This window comes from Peromyscus maniculatus, chromosome 2, assembly GCF_049852395.1.
Source record: "Peromyscus maniculatus bairdii isolate BWxNUB_F1_BW_parent chromosome 2, HU_Pman_BW_mat_3.1, whole genome shotgun sequence".
Lineage (NCBI taxonomy): Eukaryota > Metazoa > Chordata > Mammalia > Rodentia > Cricetidae > Peromyscus > Peromyscus maniculatus.
The window spans coordinates 161,311,734-161,339,348 of record NC_134853.1 but is presented as its reverse complement, the minus strand read 5'-3'; the positions used below and the strand labels follow the sequence as shown (position 1 = coordinate 161,339,348).

At 48.4% G+C, this 27,615-nt stretch overlaps 1 protein-coding gene across 1 annotated transcript in view; it reads left to right on the top strand.

Moving 5' to 3' along the window:
* Nucleotides 1–27,615, top strand: part of Kazn (kazrin, periplakin interacting protein) — a 1,014,985-nt gene that overhangs the window by 617,442 nt on the left and 369,928 nt on the right. The gene's annotated exons all lie outside the window — the stretch shown is intronic.

Below are 27,615 nucleotides of genomic sequence, written 5' to 3'. Positions count from 1 at the left end.
AAGGGTTAAAGGTGTGAAATAAGGTGGCCCTGCCATGCATGCTGTTTTCTGAGAGTTGGAAAGCAGAAGCTGAAGCCAGCTTTTCAGGATCCCCCCCTCCCGCCCCCCCCTCCTTCGCCCTTTAAGAAGCAATACCGCTGCTTATTGCTAAAATCCAAAGGGATGGAGAGAAGAAAAGAAAAAACAAAACAAAACAAAAAGCCCTCCAGCCCAAGAGGACCACTGTATAAATGTGTCACTTGGAGTGTAAGGTACCAATGCTCAATGGTTCAGAATGGTTTTCTGGTTCTGCTATCTCAACAGCTCCTCCTGAGTGTTGAGAGAGACTGTTTTTTCATGAGGATGCCTTCACTGCTTGCTCCATCGGTCTGTTTTGGCCTTACCTTCACAGGAAGGTATGCCTTTGCCCTGTGAGATTCGCAGCTTCAAAATCTGCAGTTTTGTGATTTCTAAGTCAGACCCTAACTTGGTACTTCCGGAGCCTGTTGGGCGTCTTTAGGGATCGTGGATGTAATTTGGCCATGATGTAATGGTGAGAAGGTGGTGTGGCCCTGGTGTTTGCTACAGGGTTTTCAAGGTTGGCATCTGGTTGTTCTTGTCATCCATGCCTGGTTATGTCATCGTGTGAGAAAGAACCGTAGGTGAGAGGAAAGCAGACTGCAGGCTAATGCTTTGGTTTTGCAAGTAGCGACTGTTCTGACATTCCAGAACTAGCTAAGAGCTGGCGTTTGGCTGTGGAGCAAGAGCCCTAGGAAGGGACGTGGAATGATGCTGGGATAGTCCCACCGTCCACCCGTTCCTGGATGGGGAAAAGTTCAGTGGCTTTTCATCTGAGTTCTGGGTGCTCTGTGGACTGGGCATGCTAAGGAATCCAAAGTACTCTGCTGATGCACTTCACTTGAAAATCGAAAGACCTGGGCATCATGACGACTAAATGGTTGTGGAGGCACAGCAGGGGGTGTTTCCTTTTTCTTTTGTGTGTTTTTTTTTCTAATAAGATGCACAAGGCTGCAGACATGGAAGTGGTTTTGGGATCACTCGGTATCTTTAAAAACACACACCACCAGTAGCTCCCCTATGCCCAAGGGAACCTTCGCACCTGCCTGATGCCAGTGTCCATGGCAATGGGTAGGTAATAGGCAGACAGAGGAGGGGGGTCTTGTTGTTTCTGTCGGAACTGCTGGTGGTTTTCCGAACTGGTACGATGGGCCCTTGGTGATTGTATAATCAGAAAGTGTGTTAATGATTTTTAACTGAACTCATCTGTGGGTAACATGTCCATTTAAGTTAGTATGGACTTTACGTGGGTGAGGTGGGTGGAAGGAAAATGAGACTCCTGTATAAGACCACTGGGCATTTACTTATCTACAGTAACAGCACTCAATCCTGGAATGTATGTGTACATACACACACAAACATATGTGTAATACATACATACATATATATGTATATATGTATATGTCATTTAGTCCTTGTGAGCTTTTGCTCTCATTTGTTTTGTTTTTCTTGGGAACTCTGACACTGTTTTGCTAGAAGCCCTGAGCAGAGCTGGTCTGGCTGCCTCTTTTGCCACAGCTCCTGTTATATTCCTAAAGGGGAGCCTTGAGTTGTTGCAAGCTAGTTTTCAAGTATGGTGGGTCACCTTCCCCCTGTCCTTCCTGACAGGGCATCAGGGTGGTGCAGGGAAGCCGGGGACCCTTGAGGCTTTTTGTTCCTCCAGGTTAGAGTCACTCATGTGTTTTCTTTTTACCTGCACTGGAGCCGCTCAGTGGGACCAGACCCTAAGAATGCCTGATGTGGTTAAACTGTCATTTCTCAAATCGAGGTTTGGAACGAAATGAGTGTCTTTCAAAATGCAACTGTGTAAGTCACTTTCGGCTAAAGTGCATTATGTACACATTAAGAGCACGCTAATATGCCTTTGACAATATTGGCACAGATAATTACAGGAAAATGCCACCTTTTCCATCCTCACCCCCCTCCAAGAGACGATCAGAACCGTTTTCAGTTTATAAAAAATTCTTTTTGGAAATGAATAGAGGAAGTGCATCACTCCGCTGTTGGGTACTTTTGTTGCAGGCAAGACCACTGGGTTGATGCCTTGTGATAAAGCAAACCTGGGTTTTCCTAGAGGGTTAAGGCAGCACGCCGTTTAAACAAAACATTAACTCACTTGGGTACCCTGTGTGAGCGGGCACGGTTGCTATGTAACAGGATCTAGGAAGTGAACTGCTGGAAATCTGGGCTCTCGGCACTTCGCAGGATCTGCTTTCGGAATTTCTGTTGAAAGAGCTCTTGGCTGAGGGCCATCGCCTCTCTCCTGTTGCAAGTGAGTTGGATAATCCCAAGGAGGACTGTAGGCCAGCCTCGCCAAGGGCATCCGTGCGGGTGGCACATTTCACAGCCCCAGAGGCCACCTCTTAGGCTGATGGGGTCACAACTGCTTTTGACAGGTGGACAGAAAGAGGGCTTGGTTAGAGAGAGAGAGAGAGAGAGAGAGAGAGAGAGAGAGAGAGAGAGAGAGAGAGAGAGAGAGAAAGAAAGAAAGAAAGAAAGAAAGAAAGAAAGAAAGAAAGAAAGAAAGAAAGAAAGAAAAGAAAAATACAGAGCTAAGCATTTGTTTCAATTCATCTTATTGTGGGAAGGGGGTTGTTTGAAGTACATTTCTAAACTGTTTTCCTAGCGGTACCAGCTCTGGGAAAGTGTATTTAAAATGCTTGCTGTTCTTTGAAGGCAAAATATAGCAGTTTGCTTCTCTGAGAATGTTTTATCTGATGAATGACTAATATTAGATTCAATTGGCTGCTTTGCTGTGCATAGAATAAAACAATTAAGAGCCATTACACCCAATTTAAATAGGTGTTAACTGTATAGAACATAAAATGCTTACACCCAGTAGGATGGATGCTCATGGTCTTGAGTTCATTGTTTATTTGCAGTGTGTGCACATGGGTGCCAGTGGATGCCAGGAGTCAGCACTGGGTGTCTTCCTCAGTCCTTCTCTACTTACCTCTTGAGACAGGGTGGCTAACTGAACCTGGTGCTCACTGATTGGCTAGACTGGCTTGGCCCGTGAGCTCCAGGGACCCTCCTCTCTCTGCCTCCCCAGTGCTGGGATTACAGGCTCCTGCTGCTGAGCCTAGCTTTTGTCCATGGATGGTGAGGATCTGAACTCCAGTGCTCATGCTTGTACAGGGAGAGCATTTCACTGACTGAGCCCTCTCCCCAGCCCCCACTGGCAACTAGAGGTACAAAAAGTACCTCTCTTTGGTATTGGGGAGAGGGGGCAGTCCCTGTCTGCTACAGTTGTTAAAATGGGAAGATGGGAAGGATCAATCTCCATCTTTGTAGATGTTCATAACTACACACAGGTTGTATTTCCTTCTCCAGGCAGTTGCCTGGATCTCGGCATCTCCTCACTACACAACACTGCAAATTCTTTGGCGAAGTTTGCATTACCTTAGGAGTGATGTGTGTGAGGAATCCACAGAGACACTAGACATGGTTGTTCTGCAGGGTGACTTCTGTGCACTGTCACCCACTCCTCGGTTCATTCAGATCTTGCTCTCTTTTCCCAGGGGTTCTATCTGCTTCAAAAGAGGGGATTTCCTAATGGCAGACAGGGTGGAACCCAGGCATGTGGCAACATCTCTGAGGCCCTGCGCGTTTTTGTCCCTGCAGTGGGCTGAAGGGCTGTGTCTTTGCCTAACGTGGAAGGTGGGGCTTTACAGTTCCTCCTAAAAGTTACTGCCTGGAGTCACCAAGAGATCGCTTACACAGGACGCCAGCATGGTTGAAATTAGTTATTGATTGCCTATCATTTACTATCTTTCCTTTGTCTTTAAAGATGCCTTGGGAGGGTCCCTGGAGCCAAATTTCTGGTTCTGGTTCATTTCGTGTTATGGTGTTTGTTTCCTGATTTTTTTTTTTTTTTTTTTTTTTTTTTTTTTTTTTTGTGACTTTCCAAAACTTCTTTGATGTCAAGCGGAAGTCTTAGCTGGTCTGGTTTTCACAAGAGGCCTATTCACATACATATCATCTCTGTGTGAGGTGACCAGTGTCTCTACACCCTCCCCCTCACTCCTCAACCCCAATGGCACCTTTTAGGGATCCCATAGGGTTCTAATTTGTGACTTCCTGGCTGCCAGGGAGTGGGTGGCAGATGGGCTTGGCAGGTGAGAATTGCTCCCTGGAAGTCTGCCTGCCCATCCTGTAAGCCACGTGGAGCACAGAAGGTCAAACTCAGGGTCTTGGACACGTTTGCCGGCTATTTTATGTGTGTATCTGGTATCCACTCCCATGTTATATAGCTAAGAAAGGAAGGGGCCATAGGAACACCTCCATCCTTTTCAGCCCTCTGCACCCAACATATTGAAGACTTTACACGACAGCCTCTTAGGCTAAGTCTGGTTAGCAGCCCAAGTCAGGGCAGGGGGCAGGGGGCAGTTACTAATTGTGCTGGCTAATTTTGATCATCAACTTGGCACACCTGGGGAGAAGGAACCTCACTTGAGGAACTACCTCCATGGGATTGGTCTGTGTGCATGTCTGCGGAGGAGCATTTGCTTGATTGATAATTGACCTAGGAGGGCCCAGTGCACCATGGGTACTAACCCTGCGCAGGTGGGTATAGACTGGGTAGTAAAGGCAGTTGGACACGAGCCTGGAAGCAAGCCAGTTTGCAGCATTCTTCCCTGGTCTCTGCATCCGTTCCTGCCTCTAGGTCCCTCCCTTGCTCTCCTGTCCTGGCTTCCCGCGATGGTGGACTGTAGCCCATAAACCCTTCCTTCTCTAAGTTGCTTTGGGTCAGAGTTTCATCACAGCAACAGAGAAGGGAATGAGGACATTTACTTTAATTCCATATCTTTAAGACCAAAAATTTTGAAAGGTTCCTATCAGTAGAGAACTGTGTGTGTGTGTGTGTGTGTGTGTGTGTGTGTGTGTGTGTATTTGCATATGTGTGTACATGTGTGTTTGTATGTACCACAGTGCTTTCAACTTTGGAGATCTCTAATCATTAAAGCCACAAAATTAAGCCATACCAAGTATGACTCAGCATTGTATTATAATTGTTGGAAAGTTCTAACAACTCACATGGATTAGAAAGATGAGTACATTGGTTGTAGTCAGAGTCCAGAGGGCTCAGATCCATCACCTCTTCCCATTCATTCTTGAGGCTGCAGGAGCCTAGTCTCATGGCAAGTCCTGCATGCTCTGGATTGGTCTACTTGAACTCTGGTCCTTGGCCCCACATGCACACACATGCTTACATGGACGCACGCACGTAGTGCCACATAGATGAGGCAAGATGAGAGGGGACTCATTCTGTCTGTTAGACCTGGGGAGCTTGGTGTTAAGTGATCTTTCAGATGTCAATTAGTCCATATTGTTTGGGCTGGATATCAGGACAAGGGACACCCAAGACGACACAGGTGCCCCCAGCACATCGCACAGTGTGTTGATACCCCAAGGTACAGAGAAGCAGATTCAGATAGAATCCCTTAGGAAGAGACAGCATCCCTGAAGCTACAGGCTGGCCATCCACAGTGGCAGAGTGTACCTGGTGGATGCTTCATAGCAGGGTACATTCCCCCCCCAGACCAAAATTACCATCTCTGCTCTCCCTGCCCGGGCCCACCTCTCCTACATGGAAGCTAGCACAAGACCCGGGCTCAGAATGCTTCTTCTACCCCATGAGGCTGGACGAGACCTAGTGATCTTGCTCATGTGATGAACCTCAGATCTGAGTGGTGGCGTGCACGTTGTGCTCTGCGGGCCTTCCTGCTTCCCCCTTGGAATCCTCAGCCTCCGCAGACATGAAAGAAGCTGGATGGAGTCTGAGTGAGTTTGGCAGCAGCAACTGTTCAAGCAGGTGGCTTCTGTGGAAAAGGAAATCATCGGTTCTAAATTTATTCTGGTGTCTTTGTTGAGGTGGTGCCAGACCTCTGGGTCAGGCTCCTGAAAAGCCCTTGACCCCTTTTCACCCTCTGATCAGTGGGGACCCTCACCCCGGAGCTTTTAACACACAGTTCTGCCAGCAGAGAAGTCCGGGCTTCTGCTCCCCTTCTAGATGCTACTGTCAGGCCCAAGGACAGAGACAAGTTGTAAAGAGATGATGCCCTACTCAGCCACCAGCCCCTGTCCCCTCCCACCCAAGCATGTGCTTAGGGACCCCTGTAGGGATGGCAAGGCCCTTCCTCTCTCAATATTGCCTCAGCTGTGCCGAGTGTTTGAAATACATGAACTGTTCATTATGATCCCAATGGCCTTTGGAAGGAAGCTGGCCCAGGGCTAATATTTTCCACTCACCTTCGGACTTGTCATTGTGGTTCTCTGAGAACACCTCTGAGGCGTGTGACAAAGCACCCCAGTGTTCCAGGACCTCCTTGAATCTTGTCCCCTCTCCTTTTTGAATATTTTACTGTAGTTGTAAATGAGAATTAATTTCAATGCCTTTGTCAAAGTTCTCAGTAAACAATAATAAGCTATATGAACAATACTATATGAATCCCAGGCCCAGTGTAAGGGCAACAGTTATGCCCAGTTTGGCGTAAAGAAAACCATGTCTCAAAGAGGTAAAGTCCCCTTTCCGTAGCAGCATGAAAGTGACCAAGATGGTGACAATATCAGGTGCCATGTGTTGATTCATCTTATGGCAGCCATGGGTCTTTGTAATGACCTAACGAGCAGGTGCCGCTCTAGTACCCATTTCTTATATGGGGAAACTGAGGCATAGAGGTGCTATGGTACTTGCCAAAGAACATGCAGCTGTTACAGGACCAAGATCTGGCTCCAGGGTCCGTACCCTCACTCACACGGCACTTGGGTGCCTGGAGTCAGTCTACTCCCACATACCAGGCCAAGATGAAACCTACAGGTCTCTCTGCTGTTTAAGCCTGTGCATGCCCCCTGGCTGCCTCCTAAGGTGGAAGCATCCTTAGGTTGGCTCCATTAAGAGGCCTTGGAGTGCCCCATAAGCCTCCTCTCCCAGATGGTGGGGCCTAGATGGTTGGTGTCGTTTTGAGGGATGCTCATGATCATCGGGCCCTCTTCCGAGGCAGTGAGGCTGCCAACAAGGACCCAGCTGGGGCTGCTGCAAGCTTAGTGGTCCCCGGTCAACAATGGAGGGAAAGCTTAGGAACTTGGGTTGAGGACTTCATGTGCTTTCTGTATCCTTGGGAACAAAGGTTCTAAACAAAACTGGAATTTGGGGGTTCCCTCACTCTCCTTCCAACCAAAGCCCTTCTTCCCTCTCAGCTTCTCCCTTTATGGTCTCGGGAACTTCCCATGGCCCCCAAACATTCCTAGCAGGATCCTCATCCTCAGCTGTCAACAGGTCATGGCAGTTCCTGGTTGCTGCGGCCTTTCTCTTCGTTTGTAGGCTTAGCTCTACCCCAACACCGGGAGCTCTCTCCATAGCCCAGTTGTGATGACCAAAAGAATGTCTCCAGAAGTTGCCACATGTCTCTTTGGGACAAAATTATCCTCTGATGTGACCTCAGGTGAGGGCGATCTCAGTGCCTAGGAGGACAGAGGCTTTTCCTGTTTCCTTCTGCTTCCTAGAACTCTGCCTGACACACAGAAAAGCTCAGTAAATATGTGTTGAATAAGTGGGTGAGTGGATGGAGGGATCACGATGGGTGGAGAGATAGATGGATGGATGGGTGGATAGATGGATGAAGGGAGAAATGGATGGATGGAGAGATTAATGGATAGGAAGCAGATGACTAGATGAGTGGGTGGGTGGATGAATGGACAAATGGACAGACAATATTGACTTGTGGATGTGTGGGATTAGTCTACTTATTACATGAAACATGGTATCTTGAGGCTCATTGGTTAATGATAAGTTTTTTTAACTGAATGCTTATGTATCATGGCGTAAGCACTGCCCTGAGCCCTTTATTTGTAATGCCTCCATTCATCCTTTAAACCACCATGTGAGGGGGCTGGGGAGAAGACTCAGTCACAAGTGTAGGCATTAGGACTCGAGTTTGATCCCCATCTGATGCAGAAAACCAGGCATAGTAGCAACACGTGACACTCCAGCACTGCGTGAGGTGGAGGCAGGAGACTCCCTGGTGCTTGCTGGCCAAAACCTAGTGCAACGGATGAGCCCTAGGTCCAGTGAGGGACCCTGTCTCAACAGACAAACAAAATGAATTAAGGTGGAGTGAAGAGCAATTGAGGAACACACCTAACATGGACCTCTGGTCTCCTCCTGGGCTGCGCGCGCGCGCACACACACACACACGCACGCACACACACACACACACACACACACACACACACACACACGCACACTTCTAGACCAGCTTCGGACTCATAGAAAGCCTTTTCTCTGAACCAAAGCCAGATTTTGAGAAATTGAGATTTAGAAGGATTTGGTTGCTTCTTTGCCCCAAGCTCCCCAAAGTGGCCAGCTGACAAATGAGCAAATGGGTAGGCAGGCGCAGGTCCTCCTAACCTCCGAGCCTGCCTACCTCACTACGAGGAGGAGGAGCATAGTTCACTGCAAGCTGCCTGAAGACACCCCACCTCCAAGATGGGACGGCTTTTGTCCACCACTTTCCCTTCCTCTTTTGTCCTGTCTCTCTGTCTGTCTTAGGAAACTGGGCTCATTGGTTTAGAAGCCACAGATTTAATAAGATACGGACAAGTTATCGCTCAGCCTGGTAGGTGTGGCTGACTTGGAAACATAATTACTTTTTATAATAAAGGTCTAGACATATAATGGGGAAACAGACAAGAACGTGACAGCACAGAGGCTTCACTGACGGGCATGACAGCCGTGACATGTAGTAAGAACAGCGTGGAAGCACATTAATGTCACCTCGAAAGGGCAGACTGGCCATGACAGATTATTAAACAATACAGTTTCTTCATAGGTTGGGATTGGACACAGTAGATTACAGTGATGAGGTGGGACCTTCTTGCCTAGAGAAAGATCATGGACAAAGAGTTAGGCCCAGCTCTTGACAATCTGAGGCCTAAAGGACAGAGAGTTCAAGTCCAGTCTGGGCTACATAGTAAGACTGTCTCAAAAGAAATCCTCAGCTGTTGACTAGTCTTTAAGATTCCACGTTAGGTTCCTTTTGACCTTTTAATGTAAATGCTTTCTCTAAAGGGCATTTGTGTGTTGTGTGCTTTTTTTCTCCATATGTAGAAATGACATAAAAATAGATAGAAGGAGATGGTGGAGGAAGAAGGGAGGGGGAGGGGACCAGAGAGGATCCTGGAGAGTGTGGGTGATCAAAATGTGTTAAATGTGTGTGACAATGTCAGAATGAAGCCCTGTGATTTGTACAATTTATATAAACCAATAGAAATAAAAAATGATGCAGGAGAAAGTGACTGGGGGAGATGCAGGCCTTAAATCTAGAATAATCTCTCTGAAAAGTCCTCCCTTCCTCAAGAGAGCAAGAGAAGATGCAGGTCTCAAGGCAGGTAGGTGTACACAGAGCTTTTGGGATGAGTTCCCACTGAGCTTCTTGCCAACTGCGGTAAACCAACTTGAATTTCTTCACTTTCCTTGATGACCCTGAATTATAAAAAGAAAGCAACTATTGAAAAAGGTGTGTTTGTTTTAATTTAGTAAGTGCGATTTGGAACACGGTGGGATTCATGTCCTCTCTCTTTTCTTTTCTTTTTGTTTTGTTTGTTTTTCCATCCCCTCCATTTGAAATTCTGTGCTCTGGATGGCAGGATGGTATGAAGTTGAGAAGTCTGCTCCTCACCCTCAACAGTGCTGGGATCTAGACAATGTGGATGGTGTGGAGGAGACCTGGGCCCAGGCTTCTGTCCACTCATTCTTTTAATCAATCTATCCACTGGGCTTTTCCTGGTCCTACAAGGTAGCCACACCACATTCACAGTCAAGAATGGAGAGAAATGGGCGTACGTATGTTCTCACTGACTTCTCTGTTAACACAGTCCAGAATGGCGCTGCCCACAGTGGGGTGGGTCTTCCCACATCAATCAACTTAAGGCAGTCCCCCACTGGCACAAGCACAGGCCAGCTTAACGTAGACAGTCCTTCATTTGGACACTCCTCCCAGATGATTCTAGGTCATGTGACATTGACAGGTAAAGCTAAACAGCAATATGGTTACATCATCTCTCAAGATGATGCCCTGTCCTCTGTATCTAAGGAGAGGCCATGGCATGGGAACCTTCTGGCATCTCCTTTCACCATAAACTTTGACCTGTGCTCAGGCTCACTCTTAGCTCCCCATTGGTAACCTAGCCAGATCACTAGGGAAATGTCTGCTGATTCCAGTGGCTTCCACCTGGCGATGATTTCCCTGAAAGACAAGGTCTTCTATATCCCACATCACCACCATCCAGGACTTTATGGTATGGGAAGCCCTGGTATGGAGCCCTGAGGTATCAATGCATGAAAGTTTGTATTCCCCCTGTGTCAGAGGAGGGGGGACAAAAGCATCTAAACCACTTTTCTTTCTCTTCACTGTCCCTCCCAGGAGACCCCTGAGGTCCCCAGAGCCTTGATTATCCAAGTCCCTGAGGTAGAATGTCTTACAGAAGAATGACAACCCCCAAAGTCTTCAGATGTTATCAGGTATCCCCTGTAGAGGATGAAGGAGCTTCTGGCTTGGAAACTCCTAGTTGAATGGAAATGACATTCAGCATACCCCATGGACTGAGACTCATTGAGTGAATTCTGTTATTAATGGCGCATTTGTTGTTGAACTCCAAGTTCTCTCCCTTTTAAAGGAAATCCTTTTATTTCCTCAGTCCACTTCTGTCTCCCAAAGGCAAGGTTGGTTGTCTTTACTCCAAAACATAGGTTTGGGTGCGATGCTTCCATGCGACTTAGGAATCTTGCTTGTAGGAAAATCTCTGCATCCCCTGGTAGCCTATTGGCTGTCCCTGCTTCCTAATATACCTGGACCCCACTCACACTCATGTTGGAGCCTCTGGATGGAGCCCATTGGTAGTTCATGTAATAAACCGGTCAGCTATCTTTGATGGGAACCAACAGAAGGCTGCACTTCTGAGATGCTCAACTCTCAGGGCTGGAGGGCTGAGCTCAGACAAGACAGATCATGTGTTGCAGACTACTTCCAGAAAGTGACCCTTCCCTGCTGAGCAATCTCATGCTGGCAGCATTAGCCAGGGGCCACTTTCCAGGAGTTTAAACATTAACCAGGCATTTTATTCCATGTTTACATCCAGATAAGACATTGCTGCTACCACCTTCCTGCTGGGGCAGTGATTCCAAGAGAGAGGCAGGAGAGTACATTCTGGCCTCTCCATATTGGTGGCTATTTCTCTTTCTGTTTGAGAAAATGCATGGATGCAGTGGGTTAAGTTACACCTGGAGATACTGCTGCTTCTGCATCAGCGTGTGTTTGACAAACCATGGGGGCTGGGGAGATGGTTCAGACAGTAAAGTCCCTGCTCCGATCATGAGGAACCAGGTTTGAGTCTAGAATGGTGGTGTATGCTTGTAATCCCAGGGCTATGGGAGGCAGAATTAGGTGGAGGCCTGTGGCTGGATGCACAGACAGGTGAGATGTTTAGAAAGCTCTGCACCAATGAAAAGACCTTGTCTCAAAAATCAAGGTGAACCACTCCTGAGAAACGACACCTGAGGTTGACAACCATGTCCATGTGCACGTATATGCACGTGTGTGCATATACACCCCAAAACACATGAGTACCTGTGTGCATATGAACACTCACATCTGTAACACACACATGTAAACACACACAAAGAGAAAGGAAAACACAAAATGACATGTTCTCTCATCAAGCTGGACATTGGAAATACAAAAGTTTGGACTCCCTGCTGCTCCTTCCGGCCACCCACAGTCCCTGTGGCCTTTGGCTCTTACAGCACTGCAATGGATACAATTGGACACATGTGCAGCTCCAGGGAGGACAGTACCCAGCAACATGGGGTCACAGTCAGGAGTTAGGCATGGGCCCCGGATGATGGAGTCTGCTGCCCTAAAATTCTGCATCTCTTCTCGATGTTAAAATGATTCTTGTCTCTTGAGCCTGCTTCTGCCCCGGTGCGACACAATCTGATTACTCTGTGATTTGGGCTTGTGGCTTTAAGAAAAGCACTACAAAATTTTCTGCGGAGTGCCTCATTGACTTGAAGACAGGAAAACACCAGTTATTGTCAGAATAACAGAACTGGCCCCCAAACTAGATTTGGGGCAATATGATTTGATTGGCCAACTGCCATCCCTAACTAGCATCATCCTGCCCCCTCTCCAGCTCTGCCCTCAGACCCCTCAAGCATGCCATCTATCACATCATTTTCTCATTTATGCCGGCACTGGATAATGACCTAATCTCCACAGCACGTTCCAATTTATGAGAGGAGATGGCATTTACAAAACCATTTCTCCATTCTACCATAGACACCCGAAGCAGGTCCACACTTTCTTATAATAAACCTTCCTTTTTACAATGGTTTATCACCTGCAATTAAGATCACCTGGAAGAGCCTCATAAATGGCTTTCATTTCTCTTCTTTTGTGTTTGGTTAATCTTTTGCTGGTGGGTTGCCCAGCAATAGAGAGGGAACAGCCCAGGCAAGGGAATTCCACTCAAAAGACACACCTTACTGCTGGAGAGGAATGGACTGACAGGATGTGGTCCCCCCAGGGCCAGACTTAGCTGGGGGGATTGTCTGCACATTGGCAAAGCAGTTCCTGCAGTGGATTAGGTATTGGAAGGGAGAAAAGACAAGCAGACACGACCCGCTTAGGAGGAGTCTTCATTGTCTGTCACACACAAGATTGACATCAAAGAAAACCAAAAGTTTAGGAGACTGGGGAGATGGCTCAGTCGGTCATGTGCTGGCTGCGTGAGAATGAGGCCGCAGCATCATCTCCAGCACCCACATAAAAAGCTGGATGTTGTAGGGCATGCACATAAATCCCAGCACCAGTGAGGCAGAGACAGGAAGATCCTTGGGGCTCACTGGCCAGCCAGTCTCACCTAATTGGAAAGCTCTGGATCCCAGTGACAGACCCAGTCTCGAATAAACAAGATGGATGGTGCATGAGGAACTGTCCAATACCCAAAGCTAATTTCTGTCCTCCACAGGTGTACACACACACATGCATATGCACCACCACCTCAAACAACAACAACAATAATAAATAAATACATAAATAAATAAATAAATAAATTGGTAGCTATAGTCAGCCTCATTGTTTGGGTTCAGTCTGGAGTGATGTTGAGAGATCACAGCTCCTAGGAAGGGTCTACACTGAGTGTGGTGATCATTTCTTCAAACAAACTGCAGTGCTGGGGGGGGGGGCAAGTTCAACATTTAAAGAGTAGGACACAGATCTCTGTCCCCTACTTAATGTCTGGACCAGCTCTTAATGTTTCTTAGTGCGAGGAGGTAGAGACATGTCTTTACCAACAGAAGCCTCAGTTTCCTCATAGGGAGCCCTTCTCCTAATGTAACTGTAAGATTAAATTAAAGGGCTGTGGTATGCCAAGCCCAGGACCCAGCGCTTGCCAAGTCCCCTGTAAATGTCATTCATGAATGTCCCCAAGGGTTTGGCATTCTCGAGGCACTGGGGGAAGAGACTACAACCATTTCCTCGTTTCTTCCTGCAATTAACATTGAAGAGAACAGTCTGATTGACAGATGGTGGGCACAAGGGATACCTGGGCAACTGAGGTGTTCACCACCTGCCCGAAGATGGAGGAAGGAAGGGCAAAGAGGGGATGACCATAGAGTGGGACTCGAGACCTGGATCCTAACCCTGACTCTGCCGCCTTCGGACTGAAGAACAGCAAAGAACAGGGGCTGTCTCACCTCCACAGTGATTCATGATGCCAATGGTCTGACCAAGGGATGGCATGTGTCACCCCCACCACCTATAGAGCAGTGGAGGAAGGGCGCTGGTCACATTGCTGTGACAATGCCTGACGAAAGTGACTAGATGGAGGGAGGGTTTCATTGGGATCACAGTTTGAGGGTGCAGCCCCTCATGGTGGGGAGGAGCATGAGGCAGGGGATCCAGATCCCCAGGCCGTGGGATGGTACCGCCCACAGTTACGGTGGGTCTTCCTACCTCAATTAACTTCATCTAGAAACTTCCTCACAGAGACACATGCAGGCTCACCTAGGGAATCCCTCACAGCTGTGCCTCTGGCATGTCTCCTAGGCGATTCTAGACCCTATCAAGTCAGCAGTCAATACTAACTATCACAGGAGATGGGACAATGAGTCAGCCAACATGAGCGTGCTGGGTAAGCCTGACCGCTCCAAAGTTTCTTCTACCCGTGATTTCCTTTGTAGCGTTAGTGATGGCATCACTCAATCAGCTCCATTTCCAGGTCTATTATAGAGGATTCAGGTTGTCTCATTGGGAGAATAAAGCCTTCCTTGGCTTAAACAGAGATGGCACAAGCCTGTGATCTTGGCTGAAGGTGTGTGTAAGGTCACTTGAACTTTAGTGTGAAAAGTGTGGTTGCCCCAGTGCAAAGCATGCAGGTGGACTGTGCTGTGCCAGAGAAGGAATGCAGAAGAGTGACTTTGCAGTTGAAGAAACTGAGGCCAGAAAGGCCAAGTGAGCCAGCTGAGCTGCAGAGCACTGGGGTCAACTCGTCCCCAAGGCTCTATGCTTCTCCGAGTGGTGACCACATAGATACAGAAGTACATACTGCAGACCCTGGAAAAGCCATGTGACACCATAGACACTTCCCTTCATGTGTGTGTGTGTGTGTGTGTGTGTGTGTGTGTGTGTGTGTGTGTGTGTGTGTATGGGGGAATACATGCACATGAGCATGCCAGATATAAGGTGTCTCCCTCTATTACTCTCCATCTTATCTTCTTGAGATAGTGTTACTCCCTGGACCCAAAGCCTGCTATTTCCAGTGTAGACTGGCTTTCAAGAAAGATAGGCCAGCCAGGCAGTGGTGGCAAACTCATTTAATCCCAGCACTCAGGAGGCAGAGCCAGGAGGATCTCTGTGAGTTCGAGGCCAGCCTGGTCTACAGAGCAAGATCCAGGACAGGCACCAAAAGTACACAGAGAAACCCTGTCTCAAAAAAAGAAAAGAAAAAGTAAAAGAAAGAAAGGAAGGGAGGGAGGGAGGGAGGGAGGGAGGGAGGGAGGGAAGAAGGAAAGAAGGAAAGAAGGAAAGAAAGAAAGAAAGAAAGAAAGAAAGAAAGAAAGAAAGAAAGAAAGAAAGAAAGAAAGAAAGAAAGAAAGAAAGAAAGAAAGAGCCTGTCCCCACCCCCAATGCTGAGGTTTCGGGCACATGCAGTCTTGCCCAGATTTTTACATGGGAGCTGGGCATTTGAACTCAAGTCCTCATACTTTCAGAAGCAAGCACTCCTACTCACTGAGCCATCTATCTCCCGAGTCCCAGATGCATCCTTTCTGTGTCTCAGTGAACCTGCACTGTGGAGCAGACGAAGTGGAGAGAGGGGAGTCCCTGGTCTAGGGTGCATGGCTCATTTTGGTCTCATAGAACACAAAAGATCATGATTTGGAAATGAAATAAAATAGAAAAGAGCAAGCCAGATGCCCAAATTAAAACATTAAATCTTCCTGGAGTTTCTGTGCTCTGAGCCATGTAAATAGGGGTGAGGGCAGAGTCCCTCTGTCCGCAAATCAGCCTCTGGAGCCCGCGGCCCTGGCTCACTCAGGTAGTTCAGCCCCTCACCCTCGGTGCTTGGCATTTCTGAGATACAGGGGGGTTGGAGGGTCCATTTGTCATCCTGACTGCTCTCCCCAGGGTTTCTTGGAGGCACGATCTCAGGGTTGCCTCTTGCATGAAATATGAAGCTCGGGACAGAACCGGGACATTTCAGTGCGGCAGGGTACACAGGGGAAGGCCGGTTCTCTGCCCTCACAGGCTCATTTGCATTAATTCTGCTCCCAACCATTTGTAATATAGTGGTGGGTGTCCATCAAACAGCTATTAACTGCACAGCCTACTCCTAAGGGGCTGGCTGGGCTGCCTCTTACACTTCCAGGGGACAGCCTGGCCCACATGTTGGGTCATTCTGTGGTCTCCTGAGCCAGCGTGGAAGTGAGAACTCCCCCTTTGTTTCTGCTTAGTCTCTCAGGATCCTGCATGCTAATGACCTTGGCGTATGACTCCAGCCCTTTAACTGGGTGCAGACACCTGCTCCATCCATTTCCAGCACGCTGTCCTGTTGGATCCCATCGCTGATACTTTCTTGTCAGTGCAGTACAGCTGTCACACAGCCGGCCACAGCTGGAGTGGGTCAGTGCATGTGAATCTCCAGCCTAAGTGTGTGACACACATGGGCATGTTGAGGGCTCAATTGATATTAAGTGTGAATGTTAAACCATGTTAAAATCGAGGACTGGGAAAATGGCTCAGTCTGGAAGACCTAAGTTTAATTCTGAGATCCAATATTCTAAAAGAGAGAGAGCGGAAGGGTCTTTGGGGGGAATCTAGCATGTCTCTGATATCTGTGTGGTAAACGAGCATGCCACGAGGACAGGGACACAGTGGAGGTGGGTGGCATGGCGTAACATTATTATTATGGACCCATGTCCCCTAGTTTTCTGGAGACTAGGAAACGATGTCACGTTTCTAAGACCTTGGGTGTCAGCCAGTCACTTTGAGGAGCTTTTCTGGGTATATTTTGAGCATGAGGTGCCCACATGAACCTTCTGTTGGTCTAACTAGGAAATCCTCCTCCTTTTCCTAATGTATGGATCTCTGGTGTGAAAACTGGCCATAGGATAGACCTGGGTACCTCCAGGTATTGTTAATCTATTCCCCCTTGAGCTACTAATGGTGACCAGGTGGCTTTGTGGGTAGCTGGGCCTTGCTGACTGTGTAACCTGGGCAAATTATATAACCTCACTAGGGCTCCAGTTTCTCTGTTCATAAAATGGTCCAATATAGTAGAGACAGGCTCATTTTGAGGTTCAAGTGAGATGACAAATACCAAGGCATTTTGGTTCCCAAAAGGCTCATGCCTGCCTTTAAATTGTTTTTGTAGGAGACAAGATACATGCATAGCTGATCTAATACACTTGGAAAGAGAATTTCTTTTTTTTTTAAGTTTATTTATTTATTTGTGTATATGTGTGAGTGTATGTACATGAGGTGGGGATGTATGTGTACATGGAGGCTAGGAGAGGATGTTGAATCCCTAGAAGCTGGAGTTAACAGGCATTTTAGGGTGGCCAGGCTTGTTACGTGAGCTGGACCCCAAGCTCAGGTCCTTATAATTACACAGCAAGCTTTATAACTGCTAAGCTGTCTGTCCAGCCCCAGAAAGAGAATTTCTAAGGGAAGTTCTCAGGCCCTTTAGGAACTCAAAGGTGAGACTCTTTCCAAGCACAGGCTGTGGTGGACTGGAAGTGGGGCCTCCGTTCCAGGTGGAGAGTCCACAACGACAAGACGGTGACAGCGACACCCATGCTGTGGGAACTTTAAGTCAAAGGAGCTTCTTACCCTGTGAGTCCCAAATGCTGCAAGCTAGAAAGAAGCTGATCAAGGTGAGTATGGGGGCAGAAGCTGGCTGCCATGCCTGGGCAGAAGTAATGGGCTTTCAAATAACAGCCAAGGCTTCAGGTCTGGCTCTGCCACTTACTAGCCGTGTGTGACTTTGACCAGGGCATCTGATCTCTTGCAGCCTTTGTGTATGTGCACACATACACAAGCCACACACAAACACATACATACACAAACACATACATACACACCACATAGACACCCACACAACACACACACTGCACATACACACACACATACACACACATCAGATACAAACACATATACACCCACACACCACACATAGACACACACTTACAACACATGTACATGCATACACATCACACATACACACACATATACATCACACATGCACACACACGTATATATACACACATACCACACACACACAGAGACATATACACACCATATGTGTGGTGTGTATATGTGTTTGTGTGCAGTGTGTGTGTATGTGTTTGTTTGTGGGCTCTGTGTGTGTGTGTGTGTGTGTGTGTGTGTGTGTGTGTGTGTGTGTGTGTGTGTGCTCATGCATGCATGTGCACATGTGTATAACCAGAGGTCATTGCTAACTGTCTTTCTCGGATGCTTCTCACTATTCTTTAGAGACAGGGTCTCTCACTGAGCCTGGAATTCATCAATTCAGGTACACTGGCTGACCAGCAAGTCTCCAGGGCCCTTCTGTCTCCACCTCTCCAGTGCTGGCATTACAGGCAGGTGCCATCACACTTGGCTCTTTACATGGGCTCTGGGAATTTGAACTCAGTCCTCACAAGTGCATGGCAAGCACTTTTCCTACTGAGCCTTCACCCAGCCCTTCAGCCTCAGGCTTATTTTCTTTAAAATGGAAACAGAGTTGCACCTTCAATCTGGGGCTGCTCTGGGGCTCCTGGGAAATGCTGCATAGATGCACCCGGCAGAGCTCCAGCACACATGACCTTCCATGCAAGTCTCGTCGCTGCTGTCATCAACACCCCAGGTCACTGGCAATGGTCCCCTCTCCAAGCTCTTCCTAGTCTGCAGGATGGAGCCTTTGGGCCACCCTCCCTGAATAGGAACTTTCTCACCTGCCCCAAGAGAGACCACAGAAGACAGCCACTCCAAGGAGGACATTGTCCTGGAGTTTGACCTCTTACAGGAGTTGCCAAGGAAAAAGGCAGTTACTGGGGACAAAGACTGAGTCCTCTGTGTGCTGGTCCCTGGTGGGGGTTGGGTGTCCCGGACGCCCCAGGTCATTGTCAGGCACTAAAGAGCTAATGGATAACAGGATGGTGGAGAAAGGGGCGGGGCTTCCTGCCAATCCCAGAGTCATGTCAGGGTGTGCAGGATGACTGCCATCAGTGGATTTTCCCCTTAGAACCAGATGCTGTGGCTCACAGGTGGGTCTCTTTGCCTTCTGAATGCAGAAAATGCATATGCTAAATCCAGACGCTCACGCAGGAAGAGTGCTATTCATGTCCGCTGTGCCTTGAACCACACTGCTTTGCAAGATTTCTGGCTGTAAGGACCCTGAGAATAGGACTGCCCCAAACCCCTAGGAGATGGCTCAGTGATTGCTATAGGATGTGGTCCTCCAAGTCAAACAACCACCATCTTCATCAGAACAGCCTTGCCTGCTTACGAGAGTCCATCACCACCAGGGTTGTTGGCTGTTGACATTTCCTCATAGAAGAGGAGATGGGGAGAGTTGTTGACCCCTTTCCTGAGATTCCAGCTGCCCCTTGTGGCCCTTTAATACAATTCTGCCCTAATTGCTGGTAGTCTGAAGGGTGGGTGGGAAATGCTAGAGCATACGAGGAGGGGGAACTTAAAAACACGTTGCATCTGTGTGGCTATGGGGAAGCCACCATCCATCCCTAGTGTAGACTTTCCAGTGCAGCTACTTTGGGGTCCTCTGCTCTCCTGGTTCCCCAGGAAGAACTTGATGGGGTCATACTTTGGTTTGTCCTTGAGTCCTTCTGAGGAACGATGTACGCTGCTCATGTCTCTCCACAGATGAGATTCTCTCAACACCACCATACTGACTCCCTGAGGCCCCTTGGCTTTGCTGGGAGCCTCATGGCTGGGACACCTACCTCTGTCTAGCATTCTCCCCCAAACCAGCTGCAGAGTGGCCCTTCCCCTTCTGACACCCCAAAGAATTTGGGCCTTAGCAGGGTGGGGGTGGGAGTTGAAGTCTTCCTTGCTCTGGGGAACCAGATGGAAGCCAAGGAAATGGCATGCATAGGAAGATGCAAAATCTTGCAAAATCCACTTCTTGCCTGGGCATTCTAAGTATGCCACCCCAGGAGCAGGAAACCACCAGCCAGTCTTGTCCAGCACAGACCATCAGCCACTGAGACAGCTTCTCCCCTCCTCAGCATGCATTGAAGGGGCAATTTTGGAAGAAAAATGTACCGATTTTTCTTCTCCTTTACCCTGTGTCTGAAAGTCAGCTGTGCCTCTGACGTTTGAAACACAACAGGCCTTTAATAAATTACACCGGTCAGAAGTCGCCAAAGGCAGCCCATTGGAACTCCATCTTGGAAAGAGTGGATTGTATTGATAGGTTTTGATTGAGTTTGTTTTGTGTTGGGCCTCAGTGGGGGGAGGGGGACACAGCAGACAGTGAGAAACGGAATTATGTTGACTAAAAGAACCTATCTTTTAGAGTCCCCCTATAAAATATTAATACCTCAAAATCTCTGCTTCACCTTTAAGACTCACCTGAAATGAAATGCCCATGTGCCTACCTAGAGTGACACGTGGCTTTGTGGCGGGGGTGGGTTCTGAGAACCTCTTAGATAGACATTGCTGTCGTGTGTGAACATCCATGATGATAGTGTGTGCTTAAGTGGCACACAGGGTGGATGCTTCCTGGTCTTGGAGATAGAGTAAACACAGATATGTGAGGCTGAGCTGAGACACTGCTTACTGTAAACTTCCTCTCTTTTTATTCTCTCTCTCTCTCTCTCTCTCTCTCTCTCTCTCTCTCTCTCTCTCTCTCTCTCTCTGTGTGTGTGTGTGTGTGTATGTATGTAAGACAGAGGACTATCTTAGCTGTCACTCCTCAGGAGTCATCACCTTATTTTCGAGACGGTCTCTCACTGGCCTGGAACTGACCGGTGATCCCGAGAATCTTCCTGTCTCAGCCTTCCCAGCACTAGAATTAGAAGTGCACACCACCATGCTTCGCTTTCTCCACAGGGATAGAACTCAGGTCCTCGGGCTTGCGTGGCTATCTCTTCAGCCCTACTATTCTTTACAAATGTTTATTTTAAGGCTTTTGAAGATTCCACAAAGCCTCCATGGGCTTAAATGGCCAGAACAGCGTGCCTATGGCAGCGGAACTCAGTAAAGAGACTTCATTCATTTATGAAACGTCGAGTTGATTCCTTTTGGGGTGCGAGCCCTGACAGAACATGACTGGTCCCTACCTGCAGTGACTGCACTGTCAGAATGTGGCTTTTGGCTTTGCAGGGATAAATACCACCGTGAGCAGCAATTCCCAGGGACATCATTACTACGTTGGTTAGCAACTCCAACCCCCAAACCCTCTCATTCCCTTCCCTCCAGCCCCACCTGCTCTCCCCAGACGTTACCCCAAACTTCACCTGAACAAACAGGAACTCTTGGCTTCTCGGTGAGGTGATGTCTGGCTTTTCCAGTGAAATCTCACAGATAATTGCTAGTCTGTGCCAGGAGCCCTAATAGAGGGAACTGTGGGTACCCACCCTGTGTCACCTGAAGGATGCCCCACCCCAGGGGGTGATCATGGAAGAAGTTAGCACTGGTGCAGGCAGCTGATCAGTAGGGGCACATCTCTCCTTCCTCAGCATGCTGCTTGTATGTGGGTTTCTTTAAGCTTCACAAACAGTTCAGAGGATGAAAGCATCAGGAGACCCACAAAGTAACCTTTGGGGTAGGAGCTGTGGAAAGCTGTGTGGCCCCTCACACTTCAGAGTCGTCCAAGGATAACATTCCAATTGTAATTAAAAGTGAGAAAGAAATACCACGTGTCACAAGAAGAATCCAAGTCGTTTTAAAGCAAGGAACCCAGAAAAAAAAAAAAACACTTAGAGAAATCCCCTTTTTAAAAAGCCCCCAAAGAGGTTTCACTTATTTTAGAAGCTAAAAAACCTGCTCAGTGGTAGTTCATCAGACTGAGGGAGGGTGGGACTCAAAGATTATTTTGACAAGATAGAGTTTTGACTGAGATTGGGGAAAGCTGAAAGCGTTACTTTCAGATGTAATTATGTGAAATTTCAATTATCACCCATCCTTTTTAAAGTCTCTCAGTTTGGCAGACAATTAGTAGATGTGACAGCGGGTGGGGGTCTGTGAGGTGTGCTGTGTGATTCTTCCCAGGGTCAGCCACCCTCGCAGTAATTGGATGTCCTGGCTGCTCCGGGAATGATAGGATTGGAGAGTGGGATCGATGTGACCCAGGAATCTTGAGGTGCCACCACTACGTGCTCTGAGGGCCCCACCCCTATTCGGTCTTGATAATTGTCTTTGGTGTGCCAGGTCCATCTAGATCCAGACGCTCTTTGACTGTCTGCTTGGACTGGAGGAGCAAGCCAGGCACAGGAACATTCCCGTCTTGCCCTGATTTCTGGCTGAGCCCAGAAACCTGGCCCCACTGAGGGTGCTGATGTCACAAGAGGCTGTTTCTTCTGCCTGCCTGTGCCTCTTTAGCTGCCTGTACACATGGCATGATTCAGTGACCTAGGTTGTCAACCAGATGTCACCATCCCTGAGTTCATTCAGATGCCTTCACTAAGGGCAGCGCTGCAGCCATCAGCTGGCCTTGGGGAGTCGCTTCACGTCGGGCTAAGTGACCTGAGGCACACAGCGTGTGGCAGCCCCTTGTGATATATAGCAAGCCTACCTGGCACATGGGGAAGTAGAGGTCCAGAGGGCTCAAGTCTTGCAACCTGCCCAGGGATTCCAGGATCACAAGACAGAAGTGGATTGGGTCCAGCTATGTTCTCAGTAGCCTTGCCTGTGGGCTGGGTGATTGTGACAGCCCCACAGTGACGCCATTAGCCTCCAATCACCTTGTGAGTCTCTTGTAGGCCTTCTTACGGGACAGTTCTGACAGCAACTCTCTCCATGGTCCAGCCCCAGCTTCTGTCTTTGGTACCTGCCCTCTACCCCATCTCTCCACTCTCCTGTCTTATCACCCAACACCCATGCTCCAGCCACACTGGTAGTCTGTGTTTGTGTATGCGTGTGTGTCTGGGTGCCTGTGGAGGCCGGAGGTCAGCCTCAGATGTCGTTCCCCAGAAACCATCCACCGTGTTTTGCTTGAGGCAGGGTCTCTCACTGGGACCTGGAATTTCCCAAGTGGGTCAGACTGGTTGTCCATGAGCCCCAGGGCTCTGCCTCCTGTGTGCTGGTATTGTAAATGCTCTCCACCACACCTGGGTGTGGCACTCAGACTCAGGTCCTCATGTTCCCATTTTATCAACAGGGCCATCAGCCCCCACACTGAGATTCTAACTCTTCTAGGTTCTCAAAGCTCTTTGTGTTGCCTACAGTCCTGTTCCCTCCTCTTTCACACACACAAAAAGAAACCTACCAATGCTTAAAGGCCTTTTCTGAAAGCTTCAGGGCTCTACCAGACACTGTGACCCTCCTGTACACTCCCGGAGCACACTCACTGTGACTCCTGGTGATTCTTTATTGAGCACCTACTACGTTCCAGGGGCTGTTGGAGACACTGGGGACAGAACAGGGAACAAGAAAGTAAAAGAGAGATGTAGAAAGCAGATTTGTCTGCACAATGTCTGGGAAGTGAAGGAAAATGAGCAAGGAAAGGAGCCAGAGATGGGGCCTGGGTCTCCTCCAGAGTCAAGTCGGATGACGGAGGGAGGCATAGGACCAAACACAGAATAAGCATCAAGATAGTTGGGAGAGTATATGCAAAGGTCTATGAAGCTGCAGCCTTCTTGTGTGTTTGAAGAAAGTAAGGAGGTCCACGGAGCTACAGCTTAGTAAGAGGGAGAAGAAGAAGATGACACAATACAAGAACAGGTCAAGGCCAGAGGGGCAGCTGGGCCAGAGCGTGCAGACTGGGTGAGAATGTAGAGGGTGTGGCAGTGTGGCTCATCTCTGTGTTTCTGCCTGTCTCTGTCTCTCTCTGTGTGTGTGTGTGTGTGTGTGTGTGTGTGTGTGTGTGTGTGTGTGTGTGTACCAGAGTTTAATGTCAACTGTCTTTCTCAGTCACCCTCCAAGTTACTTTTGGGGACAGGGTCTCTCATTAGGAGGTCACTGGTTCACCTACACTGGCTGGCCACTGAGTCCCCACAGTCTGCCTGCCTCTGACTCTCCAGAGCTGCGATGGCGGCAGGTAGATGGATGGCAGGTAGATAGTACCGTGCTTGGTTTCTATGTAGGTGCTGAGAATCCAAAACAAAACTGGTATCATCTCTGGGCTTTTCTGTCCCGGTGGGATGGAGCCCCGCCCCCCCCCAACCCGCTCCCACAGACTCTGAACCTCTACACCTGACTACCGTTAGTGGGGTCCATGAGGCAGTTCTGTGGACCATGTGTGCCTGCAGAATCTGAAGATTTGTTTGAAAAGACGACCTTTGGTTGCCAGAGTAATTTTGGTTCAAGTTGGCACCCGAAACAAAGCGGCCTTTCAACATCCCCGTGGCCTATAGGCAGCCGGGACTTTTTCAATGAGATTGTGGGAAAGTTGCCAAGTCATTCGGGGCCTGTAAATTAGGCCTTGTTTAAAAATTTAGATAAAGCCCGACGTGAGAGAGAAACGCTTTCATAACATTCAACGTGAATCACACTGCAGACCCCTTTCAAGTTCAATGGAACCGTTCTCTGGAAGCTTGGAGACATGAAATGCCTCAAATGTCAAAAGATTTTTCATTTATTGTCCCAAGTAAAACGAGGGCGTTTTATGTGGTTTAATGGCTCAGATGCACATGTAAATGGAATTCGCTTGGAGAATGCTGGGCCTGTTTCGGGATCTGTTTTCACAAACCTGCCTGCATTCATTCCATCTCAGCAGCAGCCCTGCGAGGGTGGGTCCCGTGGTCCCTCCACAGAGATGAGGAATGTGTAGCAGAAAGTCACCCATGTCAGCTGCAGGCTTGCCACCAACACGTCGTGTGTCTGTCGTTAACCCGTGACAAACCCAGAAGCATTGTTTCATCTTAGCCATGCGTTCCTAAACAGACCATGTATGGCGCCATGGGTAACAGTGGTCCCCAGGAAAGACTTAGGGCTTCTGTTTGGGTCTGACATCCTTTTAAAAAGATCCTTGTTTGGTTTTTTTGTGTGTGCACACACATGCATGCCATAGTACATGTGTGGAGCTCAGAGGATAGTTTCAGGAATGAGTTCTTTGCATCATGTGGGTCCCAGGAATTAAATTCAGGTTGTCAGGCTTGTTGGTAGGTCCCTCTACCCACTGGAACTATTCTGTCAGCCCAGTCTGACATCTTAAGAGGTGCTTCATTAACATGGCAGCTGCCTTCTTGGAAAAGTCACTGTTTCTCTCTTCTTCTGGTCACTGAGGACGTAATCAGTTGTATGCCTGTGTGCGTGCGTGCGTGCATGCGTGCGTGTATACACATACATATGGAGGTCAGAGGTTACCTTTGGCTGTCATTCTTCAAGTGCCTTCAATCTTTGTTAGTGACGGGATCTCTCCTTGGCCTGGAACTTCACCAAGCAAGCTAAGGCTAGGCTGTCCTACAAGCTCCAGGGATCTCCATCTCCCTCTTTCATCTCGCCATGGCTGGGATTGTGAGCATGGGCTACCACACTTGCTCTTCTACGTAGGTTCTGGGGAGCAAACACAGGTCCTCACACTTGCAAAGCAAGCACTTTTGTGTCAGCCCCCAGGATATGGCCTGTGGTAAGGAGCACCCAGCCTAGTTGTGGTAGCTGGAACCATGACGGGTGTCCCTTTGGATCCTCAAGAACGTGTGCTCCTTCACACAGGCACAGCTTCAGTTCTTGGGCAGAAGATGACCAAGACTGGCCTCATCTTTGTCCCCTCCTCCTGACCCCACCTGGAGAAGTCTTCTCCTTTCTGGTCCAAAGATGGTTGCCTGCTGCCTCCAAGAGATCTTGAGTTCACATTTCCCCGTTCCCATCCACTGAGGAAGAGCTGGCCCTTTGATTGATCTTTGAGGGGTTAAAAAAAAAAAAGAGTCCTGGATTTGGATCTGACTGGTTTGGGTGGGTTCCATGCCCAGCTCTGATCTGGGGGGCTAGAGCAAGGACATGGGATGGGACAGGAAGAGGAGGCAGGGGAGCAGGCACTGAGTGATCATAAGCCACCAATGCAAAGAATGTGGCTCAGTGGCAGGGCACTGGCCCAGCATGCACGGGCCAGGGGTTCTATTCAAATATAAGAAGTAAAGCAGTAAGTCACCAAGGCAATATCACTGAGCATGAGGTTGGGGACAGGAACACTCTCAGGCCAGTGTGCTGCTGTGACACCTCCCCCAGAGGCGCACACATGTTATATAGAGGGAAGGCTGGACCCTGGAGTCAAATGCAGAAGGAGGAAAGGATAACAAGGGATGTTAACATGACCTATCCCTGGGGTGCCCTCACGGTGCAACTTAAAGCCAGGGGCTAGCGGTATTTCCCGCCTCCTCTGCAAAGGTTCAGATAATGGAGCAAATTGAACTAGAACTAGAAAGTATATTTTCAAGCCACTGTCCTCAGGTAAGGCCTTTTACATCTCGCAGTCTGCACAGTCATAAATGATGATTGTAATGACCTGTCCCTCCAATGGGCAATTGTGGGGGATTGAAGGGACATTGGCTGTGGCCTTGCTTTGTAAACCATAGGGTGCTATGCAGTCCTAATGTAAGGCTGTCTCTTATACTTCCTGAGCATCCTTCACCCTAAATGAACCACAATTCAGTATCATTGTATGGAAGAGAAACCGTGGCTCTGAAGTCAGACAGGCCTGGGTTCAAACTCCAGCTCTCCAGTTTTCTGGCTGTGTGGCCCTAAGAAATACACTTAACCTCTCTGAAACTTTGTTTCCTCCTCAGTAGACTAGAATGCAATAATACACATTGTCTTGAAAGGTTGTTGAAATAATTTAAGTCATTATCGTTTTTTTTTTTTAACCTAATCGCATGCCTATAACATCTTGGCTGGTTACAAACTCTGAACACCACACAAATCCATTGCTTTTCTGACAATAGACCCTGATTTTAGTTCAGAAGTCTATCTTTCCTTTCTGTAGAGTATGAAGATCATGGCACATCTTCCTACCCGACTCCCATCCTACTCATATGACTTCGGCTAGACAGTATAGTTATTTCTATTGACTTCTGTTATTAGTTCAGAGATGGGCCCATCATCCAATCAGTGGCAGCCATCTGGGGACTAGAAGGATGGAGCAGCTGCATCCTTCTTAGCACCAGGAAGAGAAAGCCAGGGGAATATAAAAAACAGATGATGGGGACTAGCATAGACATTGCTATTACATGTGTCCATACTGTATGTATGTACGCATGCATGCATGTGTTGTATGCATTTGCCAATTCCCACATAACTATTCCTTCTGTGGCTGATCGTAAGCTACCAATGCAGCCAGGGATGTGGCTCAGTGGCAGAGCACTGGCCCAGCATGCACAGGCCAGGGGTTTGTACGCATGTGTAAGTGCTGCACACGTGTGTATAGATATGCTTGCCTGTGCACGTGTGTGTGGAGACCAGAGGTTCGCACCAGTGTCTGTACATGTCACTTTCTACCCTACATTTCTGAGTCGGGGTCTCTCATTGAATCTGGAACTTACTGTTTTGGCTAGAGTGGCTGTCTCTGGAACCCTTCTGTCTCTGCCCCTGGTAGGGCCAAGCTTACAGGTGTACACGGCCACATCCGGCTTTGGGTGTGGCTCCTGAGGACCTGAACTCGGATCCCCACACTTGTGCAGCAAGTGCTTTACCTACTGAGCCATCTCCGCAGCCCTGGTTGGGGATTTCTAGAAGAGACTCATCTGTCTGCACCTGGAGGATAAGCTAGCTTCAGAAAGGTCCTGCAGGGAGCACTGGGGTCCTGCAGCCCTGCAGCCTGTAGCCTACAGTGTCTCTGTCTCTCCCTTCCCCTATCCCTCTCCCTTCTCTCTCCTTTCCC